This window comes from Anser brachyrhynchus, assembly GCF_964034855.1.
Source record: "Anser brachyrhynchus genome assembly, chromosome: 1".
NCBI lineage: Eukaryota > Metazoa > Chordata > Aves > Anseriformes > Anatidae > Anser > Anser brachyrhynchus.
Genome location: NC_137694.1, coordinates 58,726,303 through 58,750,452, shown reverse-complemented (window position 1 = coordinate 58,750,452; position 24,150 = coordinate 58,726,303). Strand labels below are relative to the sequence as shown.

The 24,150-nt window shown below is 43.6% G+C and overlaps 1 protein-coding gene across 2 annotated transcripts in view; it reads left to right on the top strand.

Annotated features, from left to right (window-relative positions):
* The window catches only part of CHST11 (carbohydrate sulfotransferase 11), a 172,301-nt gene that overhangs the window by 146,120 nt on the left and 2,031 nt on the right, over window positions 1-24,150 (top strand). The window lies entirely within an intron of this gene.

Genomic DNA, 24,150 nt, shown 5'->3' with positions numbered 1-24,150 from the left:
TTAAAAGGGACATAAGGTACCAATTTCTCAGATTGAATGGGAAAGATCTGGCGGGGAGGGGCGTTCTCTGAAGCAATGCTATTTTATCTAATGCCAGCTTTGTGGACGGCATCCAAAGAGCAGCTATTTCTCCATTCGAGATTGTACTTCGTTCACCTCATTTACCTAAGTATTCTTAAAGGCAAAGACTTGGTAAATTGACTTTGGACAATAAATCACTGGGATTTATAATCTATGACATGCTATAATCTACGGTTAACAGGCTGGAACTGGGGAAGTATCTCCATCCTGCTCCTGTAACTCCCCTGACATGCATAGCAGGGTGATAGGCACTGATTTACAACCCAGATTACTCACATGAGTCTATAAATCGTGCTGTTCCTGTCCTCACTTCCTCACCAATCTTCCAATAATATCTCCCAAACTCCTTCTCCACCCACCTCCTCTGCTGCCAAAATACCTGGGCATAGCAGTGGAAACCACTCAGGCATTCCAGCTAGGCAAACTTGCTAGATGGAGAAAGGTTATTAGAGCCTAAAGGCAGCCTTCAACTTGAGTTATTATGAGACTAAATTAATTTTTTTTGTACATTAGGAAGGTTTGTGTGTAGTCAGCTAAAGTCTTTGGGCTCTTTCTCTGCAGGTTGCATGGGCTAGCTACACTGCGGATCATTTTATCACTAATCCTAATGATTTGCTAAGAGCACTGCTTGATGATGCTTTGTGAATTTTGCTTTGGGCACGTAACTCCTCCTTCATACCAGAAAAATTAGTGTATTAGGATGCATAAGATTTCTAAAGGTTTTGATGAAAAGCTTAAAATAGTGGGGCAACGTCAACTATTTTTTGTAGTGAAAGCCTGAAGACCAAAAAGGCTTTTAAACTCAAAAGCATATCAGAACATAAACCAAAACATTTAGCTTTGTAGAGCGGAGACAACACAAAGCTTGGGATTTCACGGTGAGCGAGGAGAGCCAGGCTCCATTCCCTGGTGTGGAGATGAGCTGCGGTGGCACAGATTGCTTCCCTGCTGCTCACCCCACACCCTCCAGACCAGGATGGCGGTATCCAGAGCGTCCAGATGGCCTGGGTCTGTCTGGGAGAGGGCTGCGCGGCACACAGCAACTGTAGGCCAGTGCTGGGGCCCTGGGAGGAGTTTGTCCAGCCTGATCATTATGTAAAGTAACCTTGGAGTTGAATCTCTTTCAGCATAAAAAGGCTGGGATTTTAATGCGCTGAATGGGGGAGCTTCATCAAATGGTCTAGGCGCTTAACCCATTTTGCTATGACTGCGAGCACATGGCATATTAGTGGCGAAGTAAACTTTCCATCACTACCAAGGAGGAGAGAGCAGAGTAGGACAAACCTTTCTGATTGGCCCAATTCTTGCTATACCATTGAATTACTCTAATCTGAGAAATTTATCATGTCAGCCAGCTGAGAGCATATGGGTAACTAACAAGCAGACCACGAAGGGGCATTCAACGTAGCTGCTAAATGGATGAAACCTAATGTGGAGTCATGGCTACAAGAGGTGAAGCACAGCGCAAGTCTGCTTTAATTACACCACTTCAATACGGTGGTAATGGACAGCATTATAAATCTCTCAGAGAGTTAGGTTTTTCATTACGTTTTTAATGAAATACTGATTAGGTTGTGCTAATTGACACGAGTCCTGAGCAGTCAGAAGCGAATGAAAACAAGCTGGCAAGCTGGCTGCTGCCAGGCATTGGTATGTCCCATCCTTCCTTGACTGCTCATCACGTGCAGACTGGTGGGATGCTAAGGATGAAGTGTGGCAGAGGTGGTGTGATAGGATCTGTTCCACCTATTTCACTGTTTAAAGTGTCTGTCATCGTTTCCATTTCTCGCTCTTCTTTTTGCAAATTAATTGAATTCACTTCTAGTACCTGCTTCGCTTACATTTTTATTTGCTGACTTGTCTGGGCAAGTAATGGTTTTAGACAGCCAAGTAAAATAGAGTTGTCCTCAAGTCAACTATTGGTGAATGGTTTTTGTATCTGGCCCGGTGGGTTTTCATCAGTTTTTCAAGCTCACTTCATGTTTATGTCTATAGGAGTTCTCTGCTTGCTTCCAAGAACAGAATTTTGTGCAAACATTTTTGTTTAAGATAATCAGTATATTGAATTTATGGTATGTCTGTAGCTGAAATGCAAGCAGTGGATGAAATAGTTATATTTAATTCTGAGGATAGGAGCCTGAGAGCTTTAGCAAGACTGATCTTTTGATTTGACCCCTAGTCCTTAGGATTGACTTTAAATTAAGTGGTTGCTTTGGTTTTAAATGAAGATTTTCATCCTAGGCACATAAGCCTAAGTTTCATCTTGAATCATGTTAACCTGGCTTTCAGAAAGTCAGGTTAAAAGCCCAGTGCTTGCTGAAAAGCTATTTGAATTTATCTAAAGTTGATTTTTGGAGGTTTGTTAGCTATTTTAAAAAATATAGACCATTATCTCTTGCAGTGTAAACACTGTGGAAAATGTCACATTTAATAAAAACTGTGACCTCACTCACAGCCTTATTTTAAATAGTTTCATTATTTTACTCAATGTATTATTTATTCATGTATTCAAATATATTTATTCAGTGAAGGCAGAGATATTTTGATTAATTCAAAGACTAAATGCTCTGTACTTCACATGCAAATTGCCAAAAAAAAAAAGAGGTAAAACTCTCTTTGTACTCCAAAGGCTAAATGCATCATCAGAATGTAATGAATGCTGCTGCTTGTGCGCAGTCGAGTGAGGATTCATGTTATCATCAATCTCTCTGTGTGGCTTTTATTATTATTATAGTAAAAATAAAATCCAGCACATGGGTTATATATCTGCTCAATGCTTATTTACAGACCCCATTTAAGTGGGAAGTAGAATAAGTGGTCAGATGAACCATGCCAGTTACTCAGTTAGGTATTACGGGATGACTCCAATAGTTCTTTGCTATTATTTCTGTATTTCTCTCAGTTTTGCCTTTCTCAATTGAAAAGCAGTAATTTAAAAAACCAACTGTACAGCGAGAGAGGTGGCATTTTCAAAAAGTGCTTGCCATTCTATTAATTAATTTCCTACTGAAGTGGGGGAGTTAATCTCATTCGCCTGACTTTGATGGAAGCAGAACTCTGGCCAATACCCAGCACTTCAAAACAGCAGGGGCAGTTGCATGTTATAAAGTGTAGACTTGATTTAGCTTAGAAAAAAGGCCAGTGGAGGTTTCTTTTGGTTTCTTTTGTTTTTTAATGTATGTTCAGGGCGATACGTGTACTTTCTGTCCCCTCAGTGCTATGAGCTGCAATGCCAATGATGTCTGCAATGTGAGGCCAGGTTGTCTGTGTCTGTGCAGGCTGGCGTTGTGATGGGGCTCTCCCCATGGGTACGGCTGGACAAGGGTCTGAGGTAGCAGAAAAATGGGGCCCCTTCACTTGGCAGTGTTGTGCAGAAAGACTGCTAATGGCATCCACCAGGCATTTTCCTCAGCATCTTGCAGAAAGCAGCCTTTCAAACTGCAGGGCGAAAATTTTGCTCTCAGATCTGCACCAATTTTTCTCTCTCATGTTGTATTCAGTCCCCAGGAGGGATTTCCATTGACATTAACTGATCCTCTGTGCATTATGGATGTGAAAGAAGATTTTTTTTGCTCAGATTGCAAGACTTCATGCAGACACAAAAACATGACAGTCTGCAGCAACCCTGTACAGATCTCTGGAAAGAACAGTGGCTTTTTCATTCTGGTTCTTCATAGATCAACCCCGAAACATCAGTCTGAAGGTTCCTGCATCCTAGAGTGCAGTACAACTCAGTATTCTTTATTATAATGATTTTGTACTATAATATAGAAGTGCGTGCAGTTATGTAGTATGGAAATTTCCAGCAAATGCGTCTGTTCACCTTACTTATGACAAGGACTCACTAGTCTTACTTTTTTAAAAACATGCTGTAGTTCATCTGAGTCCCAACGCACAAAGTAGCTGTTTTATTTTTTTTTTATTTTTTAATTTTTTAGCCAAGGTCCAAATGAGAACATTGCAGTAAAAGCGTTTCTATTTCTTCAAATATGTGTTCTTCTAAATTGTGTTAATAAAATCCTGTATTGTACTAAATATTTTTTTAATGTATGAAGCATGACAAGACAGTAGCTTTCTATCTAATAATACATTCCATAAGTTATATCAGTAAGTTGGAATTACACATCTGCCTACTAAGGCAGAAGAACTGGAAGTTATTGAGTGGTTCTCATTGGAGATCAGCTTTACCATCAGAGAGGGACAGAGCTGAATTCTTGACCTTTCATTCAGTGGATACTGGATCAAGTGAAATGAGTCTTACTTCAGCAGGTACAGGATCATCCATTAATGTAGGCCATTATAGAAGAGAATATCCTCAGAGATGCAGGGCTAGAAAACGCTGTCCTCCCATTGCACTTTAAAAGCCCCCCGCACAGCGGGAGTCTCAGACGTGGTAGCAGCAGCCGTGGAAGAAGCCAGGTAACTGCTGGGCAGGCAAGGAACAAAAAAAATATTCAGCTTTTTAATTTCTTGACAAAGATAAGAGTGAAGCTAAAAAATTCATCAGAGAATGGGCTCAGAGGATGTGTCTTTCACATGGGATTTGTCCAAAGTAAGAGCTTTCTGTTCCAAAAATCTGGTTACAGAAATTGGGTTGCTACTGAGAGCATGAAATACTGCCTTGGCATGAACTTCCCTTTGGCTCCCAGTGATAGCACAGGCAGAAAACACAACCTGCAAGGTTGAAAAACTGTCTTCAGGTCAGAACTTACCAAATTTCAATGTCTCTGTTATGCTCTTCAGAGGAAGAGAGCTTAAAACAAATCCCAGCACCGCAGGAGGCAGAGCACTGCCAGTCTGCTGATCTAGACATCAAATTCTCGTTGTCTCTTTGCAGTGCTCACTCAGTCTCCATCTAAGCCTTCCGAAGTGGACGCTTGTTTAGGATATCAAAGTCTTTGCCTTTGTCATTTTTTAATTCCTCCTGTGTGAAAACTCTGGTGTGAGACTTAATAATAAAACCTGTGGGCAGCTCTCCTAATAGTACAAATCTCCTTCATGTCAGTGGATCATCTGCTCAACCCTCAGCAGAGTGCAATACATCGTGCAAAAATGCCCATATCTGTCTCAGGTGGATATTTTCATGATAGCTACTGGACAATTCCCATTGTTTGTGACTGATGAAACAGAGCAGCCCCATAGAAGCAAAGAGGTTGGGGGCATTTGTAGATCTTTTGTTTGTTTTCTTAAAAAGTCTGCTGTACATTCCCTCATAGAAAATAACACTTTTATCTGAAACTGCTGTTGATGCACTAGCCTGAAGGCTTTAAAAATAAAATCTTTCATACCTGGCTTTGTGATGAAACAAATATTGCCATGAAGAGGCAAAGCATTTTGATATCATTTGTCTGTATCCTTGTTGTGCTCACTTTCTTTGCCTTTTAATTGGGGTGAGCTCAGTTTCTCCATTACTTTTATTTTTTGATTGGAACAGCACTCACTGGTGTCAGTTCACAATCAGCCTTTCATGGCTCTGGACATTGCACAAACACAGTGGAAGAAATTCAGAATTCCTTGAAGTCACTGTCAGATTTTACATTAATTTTGATAAGTCCCATGATCTGAACCACAGTCTTCTTGCGTTGAAATGTAGACAGTAAAAAACTGTTCTGTGCTCAATTCTAGTCTTCTCAACGGCAAATGTGTTTTTCAATCAGTGTTGAACTCAATAAGAAAATTGAGAAGGGTGATGCAGAAAGGGAAACATTGAATTAAAAACCGTGAAACCTTTATTTTGATTGTTATATTGGTGGATTTGCTGCTCACAAATGCTGGTGTTAATGGCAGAAGACCAAGACACTGTTGAATATCAAGCTTGGCTCTGGCAGAGATTGACCATGTCAGCTCGAGCAAGTCTAAGTTTCACTTTTATTGAATGGAAATAGTGTTTCTATGCTTCATTGTGGGGCTGAGAGTTTGTAATTGCAGGGAATCACATATACACAGATGTTCACAGATATCCCAAATGAAAGGCTGCTGCTTTATGTTTGGATAACAGATTAATTTGGTCTCTTCATGGTTTTGTTGGCGTTCACCTTTTTGGCATCCAGTGGTGAGAGCACTGCTGAGTGCCCTTCTTTAATCTTTAAATAAAATACATGTTTTTCTCTATCTGAAGATCTTACTAGGTTAGATACAAAAGACAGGTTATTGTGACTAACTGTAGTGTAAATTGCCATTGTCTAGATTTAGACCCGTAAGAACTGAGTCTGGGAATAGTCTGTGTTTTTTCTACTTTGTTGAGCCGCAGATGGAGCAAGCTTACATCATGCCTGATGACCACAGCCATAACTAGTGGAGTGGTTTTGCTGATATAATTAGAGATTGCTTTTTGGTTTAATCACTTGCTATTTAAAAGTCCATGGGAGGAACTGATTTACACATTCTCTCAAATTTCACATAAGGCTCAGGAAGGCCATGAATGCACAGAAGGCAGGGCTGTTAAAAAAAGCAAAATGAGGGTATCGACATGTGCATTTTAAAAACACATCTATAAATTTTCCATCCAAAATTACATTTGTTATTCTTTGCAGTAGCTGTATAGCTTTGAGTTGCTTATTGAATTACTGTAGCATTCCTGAACATAAAATTTTGTTGAGTAAATAATTTCAGAAAGTGTTTTCTTATGGTACTACTGAATCTTTTTAATTACCCCATCTCTATATACCCTTCCTGTCTGATCCCAGATGCAGTTTTTTTAGATCTCCGTGAAGTGATAAGTTAAGTCCCCAGCTGCAATCCCGTGAGTTTAGGTATCCACACATTTCATTTAGTTTGTCAGTTTGGCAGCAAACCAGCCACACTGGCAAGTTCTGGGAAACCAGATGGCTGGAAATGCTCAGGGGTCAGTGAGTCACCAAAAAACAGGCCTGCTTTGCCATGGACGCGCTCATGGGCAAGTGCAGAATTTGGCTCTTCCTCTGTGTCTGAGCTGAGAGAACTGGTCACTACGGCTGCCTCCCGCAGCTTTGGGGCTCACTGGAGGCCACGTTGGCCCAGCTTTCAGCTGGAGCAGCCACCTGCTGGTTCCCAGGTCTGGTGACCAGTGGGAAGGTTGCGTCAGTGACTACCACAGCTTCAGTCCTGCTTGCGGCCTGGGAGCTCTCAGTGTGGCCACGGGTGGGTCAACAGACCCATGGCTGCACTTCTGCAGTGAACTTGGCACAACGCAAGAATGAGGCTCTTCTGTAGGCCCTCCTCAGCCAAACCTCCTTGTGCAGGTCTGGGGACATCCCAGAGCCCTCCCTGGGCATTATGTCCTGCTCCCACTGATGGCGGCGCTAGACAAGAGTGTTCATGAGCCAGCACCTCAAACTCATCAGGGGTTGAGCACTCTACGTAGATTTTCTATAAAAAACTAATTATAGACTTTACTGCTGAGTGCCAAATCCATTTTCTCCTCTTCTGGGAGCCGTTCAATAAACTTTATGTTCTGAGGTAGAGCAAAACTGCCGTCGTTTAATGCAGTGTTTTACTCACGTTCCCTAGCACTCTTAACGCCTGATTTTTGCTAATATCTCAGCGTGGTTTTTCTTTTTCTTTCTAAATTATATTAATAGGCCAGAATTGCACTGTGACCTGATGTTTCCCTCTAGAGGCTTGCTCTCTCTTCCCCGGAAAGAAGCCTGTAGTGTCAGGAGCAGTCACCTGCACAGATCTATAGCCCAGCCATGGATGAAGGACCCCGTGGCACCCCCCCACAGTCTTGACCCAAATGTGGCTTTGCTCAGGAGCAGCAGCCCCTGTCAAGTCAGGGCTGCTCCCAAAAGAAGGATCTGAGTGATTTGGGTCTCTGTGGTATGCACTACTTGCACTGTAAGTACCCTGGGGTGAGGACGTGCTCACTCCTCACCATGGCAAACACTCTGTGCAACATGATTGCTTGTGAAGAAGGGATGCAGCAGTTTTGTGTGGTTTCCGTAACTCTGAGCCTGGGGACACAGGTTGCGATTACATCGTCTTAAGGCCTCCATCTGGGAAGCTCTATTAAAGAAGAAAACAGTGCAGAAGGTAACATTTTCAGATGGTTAGCATCTATGTTTATACTCCTGTCACAGAACCATAGGACTTTGTTAGTGCAAGTTCTTGGGAATAAACCAGAGCAAACCGTACCTGGAAATGAAAAAACAACCCTACCTAAAATGAAAACCCCATCCAAGAAATCAAACCACAGAGAAACAAACTCAGAATTGAGGTTGTCACAGTGGTTTTCATTCAGGCTTTCTGAACTGGTCCATTTGCACATGCATGATCTTCTGGCCATGGATATATTTAATGGAAGAAAAGAAACATAAACTTTAGCTGGGTATCGGAAGAAATGCTTCTCTACAAAGACATGCAGTAGGATTATAAAACATTTTCCTCCCCCAAAGCAAACAGCCTTTAAAAATAAGACTAGAGAGCACACTGAATACAGTGTAGTATGACACTGCGTGGCTGGAGGAGGGTTTAAGAGTGCAAACATCTTTTCTAGCTCACGCTTGTGATGGGGGAAGATTTTCAAAGGCTCTAAGAGGCCATTAGTGGAGTAACTCCCATATGCAGTTTCAAAAATAATCATCTCCATAACGCTGCAGGTAACATCCCCCCAGTGACCTACAACGGGACTTCAGATGCACCTTTGGTCTCTGCTGAGCAGAGGAGCTGTGAACTAATGGCAGTAAACCTTTGGACCTTTTGCATTTCACTGTGCTTCTGGGTGAAGGGTAGGATGTCTTTAGGTGCTGATAGTGGGGGTTTCCAGCTCTTAATGGGATCAGAAATTCCCAAAGCTTCAAACCAGAAGCTTCTGGAAACCAGGAGGAATTTTTCCATTGACTTCACTGGCTTTTGGATCAGGTTTTTGTATGTGTTTTTTCTTTTGACATTGCCTAGTACAGAGGGGAATTGTTTCTTGATAGTACAGAACCAGATTGCAGGCTCTGTATCTTTTTTTTAATTCAGAACAACTCTGCTTTTATTAGGTCTGTGTTATCTCTTATTTTGCCATAATCTTTTTTTTGCATTTCATAAATATTAATTCCCCAGACAGTCTCTTTTGTTTGATAGTTTTTGTCTATCACAGGCTTTTCTGTTTTCTTTTCCTCTCTTGTCCCACAGAGATGTCATCCTCTGCCATCAAAAGCAAGAGCTTCTCTAAAGCAGCTCTGCAGCCCGGCAGTATTTTTACTACAGATCTTTGTCTTCTTCTCGGTGTTCTTTCCCCTTCACTTTCTACCGCCAGAGCCAGGCTCTGATTTACCTGCTTCCTTGGAGTTGGGGGTTAAAAATCTGTTTGCCAGCTTTTCTTGCTGTCTTCTTTCATCTTTGTACCAATGTGGAGGTACCCCACTGCTTTACCAGATACCATTTAAACTCAGAGGGTTGTACCCAGGCAGCCTGTGACTTTGTTACTGTGTTTTTTTTTGTGTTCATAATTTCCTTCATGCTTCTCTTCACCTTCTCTACCATGTTTCTAGTTGTTTTTAACACAGTATGTAAGATGTGGTAGGCTAAAGCCAGTAGGTAGAATTATAATATTTTATTTAAGCTGTACCCACTAACTAGCTTCTTAATGAAGTTTCTCCAAATTGGACTGTTTTGACTTAATATTGTCGAGCTATTCCAGATAAATTGTATGCTTCCCAAGTCTCTATTTATTGCAGTGAACCCAGTACTTTTACCGGAAAAAAAAAAAAAAAAGCTGCCTTCTGCTTCTAACCATGCCCCTTATATAGTCATGAACTATATATTTTTCAGTGCCATACTGGTTGATTTTCAGGGGTGTGGCAAACTCATATTACCAAATTAAAAAGCAGACCAACATGTGTAACCCTTCCTTGTTTGTACTGAAGTGATTTTTCTTTATCCTGGTACAACACCTTGGAGTGCTCTGACTGCACTGAATTTTGGTGACTATTTGATGACTTTCCTCTAGATCTCAGTGGCATATCTGATAGTTGTTTTGATAAATCATGAGAGATATGTGTTGCTGTAGTACATGCTATGCAGTTTCACAATAGTCAGTGTTGATTGTCTGTTCTTAATTTCTCATAGGCACCAACTTGATATAGGAGTTACATCCAATGGTGAATATCACAAATATTGTTCAGGAAAGACATAACAAGGGGAGAAAGGTGCAAGTCTAAACCAAACGTATTGAATTCCCACAATCTGCTGATACCAGAATTCTTTACTGCCACAATTTCTCAACCTGAATTTTGAGACTGCAGTTTAATCCATTTAGTTGACCTTTAAGTAACTAAGAGGACTAGAAATTTCAGGGAGGACAAATATTTAAAGAGAGAACTTGTTTTGTAATTCTTCCAGAGAAATACTGGGAAACAGTGCTGAAGAATAACCAGCTCTCCATTCTCCCTCCCCACCCCCTTCTTAAAATACCAGCAGAATCACAGAAAAAAAAAAAGGAAGTGCTGGTAACATGGGGTTGCCTTGCCTCGAACCTAGACAAGTTGCACATCACAGGGGCTCCTGCTGCACCTGGGTAGGGAAGGCATGTCGGGAGGTTCCTTGGGAGGTCAAGGCTCTCCCCGTGAACATGGTAGAAAAATGCAGCAACATTGGACCAGTTCCCTGTGGCTTGGTCCTCACATCTGGAAAGCAGGGATAATGTGATGTGCTTTGAAGTTTACAGATGGAAGAAGACCAGATAAGTACCGAGTGTTATTTTTATCCCAGACCTCAGTCTGTAATAGTGGCTCCAGATGCAGCTTCAGGAGAAATTATCCATCCTGCCGGCACCTGCAGATTCCTCTGCAGTTTATCTGAGGTTTACTTGGGAACTAGCATTTATTCCCAGTGAATGTGTACATCTGTTGCCTTCAGTCGCTACTCGGGACTGCTCCACTACCTTGCTACAGGGAACAGGGAGATCTCTTAGTATTTCCAATAGCTTGTAGTTACAGGCTACTGTCGAGCTCCTAAGATTTAGTGATCACAATTGGTCCAGAATCAGTAAGTAGGGAGTGGGGGACAAGAGGGGGTCCGACACTGCCTGCAGTGTTGTGGTGGGTGAAGAGGGAACAAAAGGTGCTCCTAGGCTGATACATAGGATCTGTATAGCCTAGCTGGCTGTTCAGCAGTTTGTTTCTTCTCAGCTAATCTTGGCAAGTGTTTTCTCCTCCTGGAAAAGGTGTAAGCAACCTGCCAGTTTATCTCTGCTCAGGTGGTCCTTCTCTCACTGGAGCTGCAGAGCAGAGAACGTGAATCATTAAAAGTGAAATAGGAGCAGATGTTCTGCATCAGGTTTAAACTAGTGGTGTATGGTAGCTGCTTTATCTTAATCTCCAAAATCCTGTGCATCTTTTGGAGCAGCCTCTTACTCATCCTGTTTGACATTCATGCCTTCTTTTGAAAATGTTTGCATCTTCCTCCTCTGCTCCCAGCCCTCCGTGGGTTTGAAAGTTCAGCTTGAGCTCTGGTGATACGGAGTGCAGCTTGCAAAAGAGATGCCGTGGGGGGTAAATAAAGAGCAGCCAAGGAGAGTGAGGAAACAGCAGTGAGAAACATGAGTGAGAAAGAAATTCAAGCAGAACAGTTAAAGCTAACCTTAAAATAACTAGGATTACATTGGAGTCTGCATTGCATTAAGGGGCTCAGAGAACACAGTGGCACTAATAAGGTGAATTAGGGGGCCTTGACTGCTTCCACACAGCATTGTGGGGAAAAACGGAAATTGGGAGCATGAACTTGCACATGTATAAAGGTGATGGTGAGGTACAAGAAGAGAGCATCCACGCGGACAGAAGAAGTTGAACAAAATTGCAGTGTGTTCCTGGAAGCAGTGAATCCCACGTACTGTTTTCCCTTGTGGACAAAGCTTATTTTTAAACAAACAAAGCTAAAGTTAGGTCATGGAGCAGGAAGAGAAGGTCTTTAAAAACAGTGGGAGTAGAGAAGGGGCTCTGTAAGGCTTTCCTGTTCATGCCAGCTGGGGTACACAGCAGTTGGAAAATGCACATGGGATGGAGCACAGGAATGGATATAGGGTTGCAGATCAAAGCCTGACCAAAAGCATTTAAGCACGGTCCTTGCAAATGGGACCTTCACATGGTGACCTGCTCCAGCTAGTATTAACCTCCAGAAGGGATTTAGAAACAACAGGATAAGCAGACTTTTACAAAATCAGTTTTATATTTGAAATGCAAAGCTAAAAGGGTTCAGAGCATTTGAATGCTGTTGATAATCTCTAGGTCAGCTGTGCTGATGCATCTCGTACAAGGCCTGATACGTTCAAAGAGCAAAACCCGCTGTTAATTACCAGCATGTTTGTGGGAGGCATTTGTGCCATGGAAGCCCTCCCATGGGGCAAAGGGCACAGTGGTGCTTGGCAGCTCTCCGTGCCTTGTGAAGATGGGTCCTGCAGCAGGCAATGCCACGAGCTGGGGGAGGAATCATTAGCTCTTCATTTGTATGGATACAGTGGGTGGAAGCTACTGCACAGAGTCTCTAAAATGACAGCCCTTTTAGCTGTAAACTGTAATTTAGGTTTGCTTCACCTGTCAGGAATATCAGCTTTTCCAGCATTGTGTGAACTTGTCACTTTTCCCCACCCCTAAATCCTTGTCACCTGGCAGCTCCGGAGAAGGACAACCTCCGTTCAATAAGCCAGGACAGCATCAGCTCCCAGTGTTTCTCAGGAGCCAGCAGGTACCTTTGCTGCCTGGATTGAAGTCATCAGAGGGATGATAGCAGTTCCCAGGTACTGACTGGCTGTGGGAACCAAGGATGCTTCTCAAACTGCCCTACTGAACTCAGTCAGTGGCAGCACATGCTTTCCCCACACTGTGCTGCTGGATTTTTTCAGCCCTACCTACTTACCCAAGCAAATGTCTTCCAGTGCTTGGGTACTGTCTGGAGACTCCCATATGTCCTGGCCTGTGACTGACATAACCCAGTATGCCATCTGGGTGCTTATCATATAGGGATGTGGGCAGGGATGTATATGCATACGTACACAGGGAGATATATGTATTCCCGCTCAGCTTACTAGTGTTATTTGTTAATCAAAGAGAAAAGTGTCTTTGTTTGAGGAAAAAATAAAAATAAAAAGTCCTGAGAACAGTGACAAGCTGGTGGTATGGGTAGGCAAGGAGAAGCCAGTGGTAGCTGTAGGTATGGGTAGCCGGGCTGTCAGTTCCCCCATACCATTTCAGTGTAAACCACCAGATGCTGTGTTTTACCTGTGCTGAAGGGAAGCTGCCCAAGCTAACAGCTGAAGGCAACGCGCACCCAGCCACATGGGAGGTGAAACAGCGCCGGCCCTGTGCCTGGGACAGAAGCCGTCCTGTTTCCCCTTCTGCAAAGGAGAGGGCACATTTCCATCTAGCGCACGCTCTTGGCTCTCGCCGTGCGCAGAGCTGAATGCCTCGACTCACTCCCGGCTTTCCAGCCACGTCCCTGCGGGCCGCAGGGCTGCGGGCTGGCACCTCTCCCTGCTCGCCTGGTCCTGCTGCTTGCGGGGTGGGAGGGGGCCATGGGACAGGGGCATCTCCCCTCTTTCTCGATCCCCTCCATGCTCAGGAATGCCGTGAGCGCCCACCGAGCGCTGCGCTTAGCCCAGAGGCAGCAAGGACCTGCTTTGGGGGATTTTACATGCTGAGGGGTGTGGAGCGTGAGCTAGCTGGCAGCTGGGTCCTGGAGCTCCTCCTGGCCTTTGCTGGAGTCCTCAGGCTGCAGGTGGGACAGGGCGTGCGGCGAGGATACAAGGGCAGCAAAAGGGGAGCCAGGCCTCTCGGCAGATGGAGAGGGCACTGATGAGGGGCTGGCGTGCGTTCAGGAGCCGTGAAAGGTGCGGGGCACAAGGAGACAGCACTTGGCTGCAGCCAAGAAGGGTCCCAAAAATGGGATCTCAGAGTAGCCTTTTCTGCGCGACCGCTTTGGGAAGTTTAAAAAAGACTGAGCAGTAAAAAAAAAAGGGGGGGGGGAAGTGATTATGTGCAATTTCTTTCAGGGTGTAGTTGAGGGAATGGTTTAAAAAAATAGCAGCCATTTAAGGACATACTAAGAATTTGTTCCTCCATTGTAAGCTAACATTTAGTATGCAGTGCCTAAATGGATCTGTTATTAGATGAGACAGAGACCCTTAGAAATCACAGTAAACACAGCTGTAGAGATGAGGAAAATTAACAAGGCATCATGCTAATAATTGTACCTTCCAGTTGTATTAATCACTGACGAAAGTTACTTTTAACGTTGCCCTCGTGCTCTGACACAACAAGTCTTAGTGTGGCAAGTCAGACGCTTAAAAACACAAGCCAGACCCTTTGGGATTTGTCAGGGTTTAAAGCAGATTACCTAGGCGTGTGTTCTGCTGCTGCTCTTTCAGTGCTGTGCCAAGGTCTCCCTGTCTGCAGGACAGAGCGACCCAGGGAGACACGTAGTTCCCAGCACGGGCCTCCTGGTCAGACCTGCAGGGCCTCAGGCGTTGTCCTTTGGGTACAGCTGGCATGGCTGATGGAGCACGCTGCCATTTGGGAAGGGGCATCAGTGGCCAGCAGAGAGGAGGGCAGCCTTGTGCAGATGCTATTTGCTTCCCAGAGAAGCCTGTGTTGGAGTCATTTGTGGTCTGCTGCTGGCAAAGAGCTTCTTTCAGTGCACAAATACTCAAACAACCTTTTTTTTAAAACAAAAACAAATTCTTGCTGAAGCAGACATGGCGAATATTTAGTCTTTTGCTTTGGTCTCTCTCTGGGCCTAATGTCCAATGTCTGTCCAAACCTGACAACACTAGGTTTGGACTAAATGGTGGTGGCTTCATTTAGATCTGAGCATCCCTCAGGACTTGAGTCACTGGTATTCATCTCAGGGTAGAAGAAATAGATCTAGGAAGCTCTTGATGATACAGACTTTCCATGTTAACCCAGAATTATTTTTCATTCAATGGCAGAAAGGTTTCCTGGGAAGGCTATTGTAATTAAGATTATAAATGGATGCTAGCATTTTAATAGAGAAGGTCCTTTGTCTGTTCAAGCAGGGGGTCATCTGGTTCATTTTGAAGAGTAGCAGAAAGGTGAGAACTTTGGGGTTAACTGTAATTAAGGCTGTGGAGAAAGAGCAACCCTGGTTAGTTGCCTTCTGTGAACATCAGTGAGCAGCATGGACAGAAAAGTTATCCTTGGAGTAGAGTGTCTTAGTCTGAACAAAATACAACCTCACCAAAGGAAAGTAAAAGAAATACAGTGTTAATTTAGAATGGTTTAATTAGAGGAGAGCTCATAGCAGGATTACACACCCCAATGTGACGGACCAAGGGCTCGGCGGACAGGGCAGCAGCTACATCATAGTGTTTGCTCCTCTCTCCCAGTTACAACTCTTTACCTTAAAATAGTCCACACAGCATTTCTTGGTGGGGACTGACCCTGTGTCCCTGGCTCATGGGAGCAGTGGTGGCATGCAAGAAGGTGACAGAAGGGGTCATCCCGCAGCGTCCCACGCACAGTGCTCATCCTGGTAGTGGGGGACAGGGGCTCAGCACAGCTAAAGACATGGCTTTGTGGTGCCTCTCGCCTCCGGCAGGCTGCTAAGTACCTTGAATTATATGTAAAGAAACCAGCTATGCAGCGACTATCTTCTGTTTTTCTTATTTGGGTTTCAAAAGCTTGGGAGCAATATTGGCGTGTTGCATGCTGAGTTAAAAATTGGAAATGTATTACCCTGATTTAGCATGGGACTGAGAAAATTGTATTCAGTTAAAATAGCAGATATCCTGCTGGGAAGAAAATAAGTATTTCTACTTGACTGTGTGGCACCTAAGCTGCAACCCAGAGGTACAAGGGGAGGATTTGTGTGACCGAGAAATCCATTATCGCCGGATGCCAGGTCAGAGCTGGCTGCGGAGAGCAGCACACTGGTGTCCCAGGCAGCTCCAGCCCCCCAGGCGGCCTGGAGGGCGGCCTCCTCCTCCTCACGGTCTCGCACAGTGTCGCTGTGGTGCCACCAGAGCACCTGCCAGGCCTTGGCCCGTCCCTGGTCTGGTGGTGGTCCCTCGTCCCTAGGAAGGCCTTGTCATGAGGGAGGCCTTGTCCTGAGGGAGGCATTACTGCGAGCGCTAGCTGGTCTCTGCTTGTGTGGCCCTGCAGCGTTTGCTGGGACCTTTGTTTCTGAAAGATGTGAAATACCTGGGTTTGCAGCAGCAAGCTTAGCTTTTGAGGAGAACTTTGTGCTCTTAAACTCATGCTGATTCCAGCAGCCAGCATCATGAAACTTGAAGGAATCACAGGGAGACTCCTGTACCCATGGCAGGGTCATTTAGGTTGCTCCTAACACCTTCCCTGGGAGGTTCCCGGAGGTTTCTCATGCTGGAGATACCTCACTGTTTTACAGCACAGACATACCCTATCCTCTCCGTTAGGATTTTTCCCATATCTAAACTGAGTCTCCGTTGTTTAGCTCTGTTACTACACAATGAGTCCAGAGAGCAGGTTATATTTCCTTCCTCCTTCTGGAATTTATGTGTTTCTGTATTTACGTATCTACTTCGTCCCGTTTCCCCGCTCCACCCAGTTTATCTCACCCCTACTGCCATAATGTCTTGCAAGAGAGAAATAAATGTCAGTGTTTCCATTGTCTCCTGGATGCCAGCTCTGTTAAAATGCAGTTCCTCACTCTGTTTTTTAAGGGCTACTCCCAGCTCCGCCCTGGCTGACTCCACGTATCCCCAGCCCAGTGCTCCTTCTGGTGCACCGCTTGCAGATGTCTGTGGCATGCATTTTGCTAAGTTGTTCTCAAGCCTCTCCTTGAAAACCACTTCTACAGCTCCCACGGTAGGGATGCAATAGCAGAGCACAGCAGATACTGGCTTCGAGCTTCCCAATGCATGTGCTGTTCCCTGGGCTTGGATTGTCCCAGTTTGTGACTTAGCAAGGGGTTTCCAAGATGAGGCCAGTGTAGATTTTTCTGGCTCAGCCAAAAAGATACAAGCACAGCCTTGTGCCCTCAAATGTGGCATGCTGTTGCATCCCGCTGCAAGGTCCTAGTTGTGAAATGGCCATCCCTGGGGACTGGGAACGGTTAGAAGGACCATGGCTGAGCTCCCGTGTGTTACAGGTTGTACACTCAGGTATGGAGCCAAGCTCCAGTTATGTGTGCATGTGTTGGAGGGGAAAGGCTAGAAAGTTTTCATTTGAAAATTAAATTCATAAGACAGCCAGACCTTTCAGCTTTTTAATATGAGCAGTGATTTATGGCGGCACTTAAAGAATAAGCCAGAAGCGGACAGATTCATCATGTGCTGTCCTTCCCTGTGGAGGCGGTGGCAAGGCTGGGCTCAGGGGCAGAGCCCAGCCGCAGAAAGGCCACACAGCTCTGATCGTCATCCCATCCATCAAGGCATCTTGGGGCCCAGCCCCAGGCTTCGTCCACTTGTTTTGTCTGAGAGAAAAGAAACGGATTGGCTATCTGCTGAATTCCTTTCCCCACTCCCTTCCTGCAGCTACCTTGAAACACTGAGGAGGTGACAGCAATGTGCTCATTGTACATGTAACAGGAGGCTCCAAGCTTGTCTTCTATATACGTCCCAAGAAACACACCAGCATTAAGTTTTTTTGCTGTAGTTATTCTCAGCTCAAGGCTCCTCTGTACTTCCCAATGATTTCTTACCACTCAGGTGTATTGCGTTTAAACTCAGTCATTTCAATTTTGCCTGTACTTTGTTTGCAGGATTCCCATAGAGCCTCAGAATAGCAGCAGGCACAGAGACACAGTTTAGTCACCCTGTTTGGACAGATCGTATGTCTTTCTCCTGGGCACTTCCAACTTTTCTATCTTGCTGTTCCAAAGAGACCTTTTACAAGTGTGTACATTCACCTTGCCAGCCCCAAATCCTGCTTGCTGCATGAGCCCTGGCACCAAACAGTTTCTAGCAGAATGGCAATGGAAGGGCTTGAAAATATGTTTGGGGCTACAGAAGTTGTCATTTTTTTAAAAAAGTCTCACTCTTTTCTTCCTGAATCCATACCTGTATCTCTTATTGTTGGATGGAGTACTTAGGATGATAAAAAAAGCTGGCTTTAACATATAGCTGGTATTGTTTGTTGTCAATCCCTGCTGTGACCCTCATGCCAGATAGAGAGCCAGCTTGTGTTTTTTCAAGGAGACATCGCATTGTTCAGGCTCTGCGTGGTACCTTCAAGACAAAAAGCCCAAGACTTATTGACCTAGTAGTGATGCTTTCCCAGGACGGCATTGGCACCTTCAGCAGCATCTCTTTCTGCCCCTGCATTTTGCCTGATGTAGTGTTGTTTCTTCCCCAGCACCCAAAGACGATTGAATGCCAAAGTTAACGCTGATGTGTCATTATTCAAATAACTGTTACCTCTGGATGCAAAGCAATGCAACTGCTGAACTGTTTCACCCTTCCCTTCTACATGCATGCATGCAGACACACACATGAGGTGGGATGCATGTATAGGAGGAAGAAGGAGGGAATGTGTGAAGCAGTTTAGGATTTTTGACAATACAGTGCTAGCAGCTGCAATGTAAGACAGTTTTCACTCAAAAGCTTTGATCCTTCTTTTTTTTTTTCAGAGCCCTGGTGCATTCTGTATGATGGGAATTTAAAAAGTTATGGTTATCTTGGGTTGCAATACAGAGAATTACTTGAAATAAATGCATATTTTGCCTTATCTTTGTGGGGCAATAAGTTCAATGAATTAAATGGAGAAAAGAAAGCAGCTTTGTAATATTTCATGAATTTTCCTTCAGAGGATATAATTTGTCTCTAAAATTTTCTTAGCACAAATGCTCGTAAGTTAATATTAGTTTTATTATCTTATATTATCCAGCCGCTCTGTAGAGACATTTTCATAGCAAATTTGTTTTCCAGTTTGTCCATCCTCAAGTTGTCAGCAAAGATATTAAGTATTTCCATCTCCAGCATGCATTATGTGCTTTCTAGTCTCCTTTATTGGACTCTGAACAAATATTGATTGAGGTTTTGGTGGGGTTATTTGAGTTCTGGGATTTTTTGAAAACATTAAATCAAGAATAATATACTATGAAATGTAAAATAAAGTATGAAATATTTCAAAGCTGTTACTTTTTTTTTTTTTCCAGTCCAGGTCAGTTTAATTAAATCTCTTTATTTAAAATTTGCTTACTCTTTTAGATTCAGTGTCTTGATTCACATACTTATAATTGTCTGTCATCTATATAAATTGTAAAGAGTAATAGTTATGTGTGATTTATTAGAACTACTTATGTTTGGACTATGACATATGAAGCATAGTTACTACCCCTTTATTGTCTAATGGTGAGTGTTTTTAAGAAAACAGTCTCGAACTTGTTGCATAGAATGTATATATACCAAGTATGGCAGCTATAGATCCAAGCTTTAAAAGCCAACCACTAAAACAACATCTAAAATATGTTTGTAGTTTCAGAGCAGTCCATCAAGATTGTAACAATCATTTTCACACTTTTTATGTTGAAAATTGGATTGGAAATGTGCATGTGTATAACCTCATGCTAAAAAAAAACCAACACCCCTAAACATTTGGGAAAATATAAATAATATCAATAAACATTTTATACAGTAAATGCCAAACACCTCCTGAAATTCAGATGATGTGGTTGCTGGGCAGGAGGGAGAGCTGCTCTTATTCTGAGAGTTTTCACTCAAGTGAAATATTAGTCTCTGTAGATGTCACATAAGTAGGACCATTAGTGCCACCTATAGTTAGTCTGTCTGACACTTTTCACTTCAAGACCTTGCTTTCAGTGGATTATGAGTCTGCTCCGCACAGCTCTAAACGAATACTCTCAAGAAGTTGGTGTAGATGAGCTCTGGTTCATGCTAAGCTAAGCAGTGCTACTGGATAGACACAACTCAGAGTTCAGCGGAGATACTCCTAATTTTGAAAGCTTCATGGACTGCAGATAGCAGGAATGCCACGGCAACTTGCATAGTTCTAGCACGGGACAGACACCGAACCTCCAAACACAAGTGTAATTGAAGAACTAAATGCAGATGCAAATTTTTTGTTAATGCAAGGAAATGGCAGTATAGAAGGGTATTGGTCTGCAGACCCCTTTCATATTGTTTGTCCTCTTTATTCCACTTTAAACTAACTTGGTTACATTACTCTTCATCCTGCCATGCCCAATGTCACGTTAGCACTCCCAGCATCGATTGTTTGTGAGCCCAGTTACAGTAATTTGCAGAACAAGCAGGAGCTGCAGGCAGTGCAATAAGAATAAATAAAACCTGCCTTATAACAGTTTGAGGCACTTCTTTGCACTGTCGTATTTTATAGAGAGGTGAAATTTAATGAAGTTTGTTGGTTTTTTTTGAGTGGCACCTTGGTTATTTCTGTCCTTCCATTCAAAAAGTGCTTTCATCGCAGCCATCTACATGAATTTTATTGATCTCTGCTCCTAGGCTGCATTACAGTACACTGTTCAATTAAAAAAATAATTTAAAATGTCCTGCGTTTAAATCTGAACTTGCTGCTTGACCATCGAGCTTAGAAAGGCCCTTAAAGATTATTTTATCCTGCTGTGCCTAAGTAGTCAGAAGAAAATACCTCCCATCTCATTACTGTAATTTACCTTGAATAACCTTTGCATTTCACAGGCTGAAGGTTGTAAATTCGCCAGCGTATGTATTTCTGGTCAGTGTGTTCTCACCAGTGCACTGTGGAGAGACAGCCCTAAACCACGGCAAATGCCTGTGCTTTGGCAGGAGCTCCGTTAAAGGCTCCTCAGTGCCATACCTGGCTCTGCTAGTTTAACAAGAGCAATGCTTTCATGTCATCCACCCCTTCAGTGAGAGGGCTGTTGTCACCAAACCTCAAGGAGGGTCAGCAGGACACTCCTCTCTCAGCAAGGCAGGTAACTCAGCTCCTTCAGGATGCATCACCCACTCTTCGTCAGCTGCAGCAGAAAGTCTCTTCTTCAGTAGCGGGGATGTCAGACTGCGCGGAGGCATCAAGGGCCCTGTTCTGCTGACCGTGCAAATGTGGGGTTGGGAACAGTTGGCATTGTACAACACTTAATATACTGGCTTTTTTTTATGGTATGATGAAGCCTAGGGAAAAAAAAAAAAACGGAGCTTTCAGAACCACATTTCCTACATGGCTTTTCATCCATCAGCCATGGTACTGCAATTTATGAGAACAGGACAATACCCTTTTATTGTTACATTGCTCTTTAATATGCATTGTGTGCTACCAGCCAGGCCAGAGCAGGTGCAGAGCTGACCCCAGAGCACTGGTGTATGTTTAGTAAATGCAGCTGACAAAACTTCTATGCCATTTCTTCTTATTTTCTTTGTGATAAAAAGAGTGGGAGACAAGTGCCACTTCAAAATCCACGAGTGTTGTCTTTTAAGTGAATTTGACGTAGCGCAGTCTCGTTTGCAATTGCAAATATTAAGGCTGCATTTTTCCCCTTGCTCCGAATGCCTGAAAATCTCATTAATGTTGATGTGTAGAGAGAAAGTGCTTTAGCCCATTGATGTAGGAATGAAATCAGGAGCAAAGCACAGCTCTACAACGATTCATCCATAGATTAGGGTCAGAAGGAACCACTAGATTATCAAGTCTGACCTTCCATCTAATACAGGCCGCAGAATCTCATCCATTTAATTCTGTATTTATCCAAAGAACAGCATCAGAGAAGCAAATACAGTGCATTAACATATTGTAATGTAGCAGTATCTTCAGGCTTTTCTAGTGTTTACCCTAAAACCAGAGACAAACACCAGTACTATGCTGTATGATATTGATGTAAAATCTGCAGAAGGAGAGGGATTTGGGCACTTTATCTGTCTGCAGAGGAGAATTTGCATGTCTGTATGTTTGCATAGGGTTTTGTTTAGTAGTATGAAAATTATTCACTGGTAACTAACCCGTATAGAGCTGACCACTAGTTCTTTATCTCTCTGAGAACAGCACAAATTGAAATAGGGATTTATTTTTTTTTTCCTAAGAAAAAGTAATTTTCTTCAAACATCTGTGTGGTCCTTGACAACTGCTTTCTAACATCTTACTTTGGAAACTCCCAGCCAGTTTCCCTAGGAAATCTGAAGCACACTTCACATCGGTTTTCTCCTCCCTTGGACTACAACACAGAACTGCCCTTGATATGCACCTGGAAGGCATTCAGGGGGATACCACACACGCACAAAAGGCGAGCCAGTCTAAAGTGGTCACGCTGGGCAATTGCATGTTTTAACCATTAGCCAACATTTTGCTGAACAAGGGACTAAGGAGATGAGTTGAGGAAAGTCTCAAGGAATTCGGAGGAGAAGTGGTGATTGGCCGTGTACAAAATACAGAGGTCCCAGGCTAAACACATAAATGTTGTCCTGGAGGAAAAATCCTCCTGCCCAGGTCTGAGGTGCACCAACCCCGTGGTGTTCCCCATCACCACAAGAGCATTCCTCTGCAACCTACCGCAGCACAGAGGGAGGGAGAGTCTCAGCTGCTCAAGTGTTGCAAAAGCTTTTGCTGCCCTTGGGCGGGTGAAGCCTGGGCTTTTAGGGTTTGTCTGTAACAATACCATTTCTATCTCCTTTCATTCCACAGCTCACACATCCTACGACTGGCTTAGTTCCATTTTTCTGTCAGTAAGATGCTTTGGGGGATCTTGTCTGGTCTGGTTTTTGCCTCTAAAGTGCATTTGAATCCTGTTTGTTGCTTTCTTTCTTTCTTTTTTTCTTTTATATGAATCAGGGCTTCTGGTCTTGAAAGCAGAGATATGACCCATGACTGCAGGAACCCCCAAGCTGGTGCAGAGCCATTTGCCCAGGGTATTTACCACACAGGGGAGGGGGAAGGCTCAGTATGGCCCTGTAGCCAAAGGCTAAATACCCTCACAGCAGATGAATGCAATCTGCATTGCCCCAACTGCTTCGTTGCAGCATCCTGTGATGCGTGTTAACCTGCCTGGAAGGCATTAAATAAACACATTGGGAAGACTCAGCATTCAGGAAGGCATCTCAGACCTCTTTGCCCATCAGACTGGAAGGTCAATACTTGCCTTACTACTTGGCTTTGAGGCTAAACTAATTACTGTGCACAAGGCTCTTCGAAATTGACAGCTAAGTGGTGTTAAGTAAATGTAAATGCCATTACCAAAACCTTCCCTCTGCTGCTTTGATAAAATTCATCCAGAATATGTAAAAAGGCATTTATATCAGTGAGGACAGTCTGCACAGCAAAACACAGTGCCGTGCAGGGACACCTCAGGTAGCTCTGAAAAACCAAATGGTTTTACCCATTTTTAGCCCTGCATTGGCGTGGTCCTTTACCTGGGGTAATAGTTCGCGTTTCCCAGAGGAGTTCAGTACCTGCCTTAGCAGAAAATCTTGCTCCTGTTGCTGTTCAGGATATGGTAGCTGGTGGCTGCTGCACCGCAGCCCAGTGGGCCCTGTGGGCTCCCCCTAAGAGATTACAACCTCTCCAAAGCATCCAGTAGCAATAATAGTAGAAAATTAGGGAGCTATTAACAAAATAATAAAGGGCCATGGGTGAATATAGTGCTGTGTGTGTTAGAAGGCTGTGTGCTCTTTCCTTCTGTCAGTCTGGCTTTAGCAGAGAGGCGAATTTATAGCTAATATTCTCCCAAGTCCCCAGGAAATCATGTCTGTGTGAATGGTCCCCTTAGGAACTAGCAGGAATCTCCATGGGCTTCATTTCTTCTGCCAAGGTCATAGCCAACAAACAAGCAGAGATTATTAATTCTCTAGCATAAAGATATCAGCAATGAAACCACATACTGTTTTCATTTTGACAAACTTTCTGAATCTGGTGTCTTCCTACCCTATCTCATCAGCAAAAAATCAGGCAGGGTCTGACTGCTGTAGCTGTGGGATGGATTGCGGAGTGGAGATTGGTTTTCCAGGGCTAAGAAAAGCGGCGACCACATCTCAGGGTGTGAGTTTTGTGTAAATACACTTGTCACCAGGATGTGTAAGCACTTACACTTCTTTGCATCGGTGTCAAAGTGAAACCCTGGGCAATGTGAACAGTATTGAAGCAGCTCGTACCAAGAAGTTTGGAGACAAAAAAGTTTTATCTTCTAGCACAGGAACATTTTTACTCAGCCTCATTATGAACTGTTTTAAGT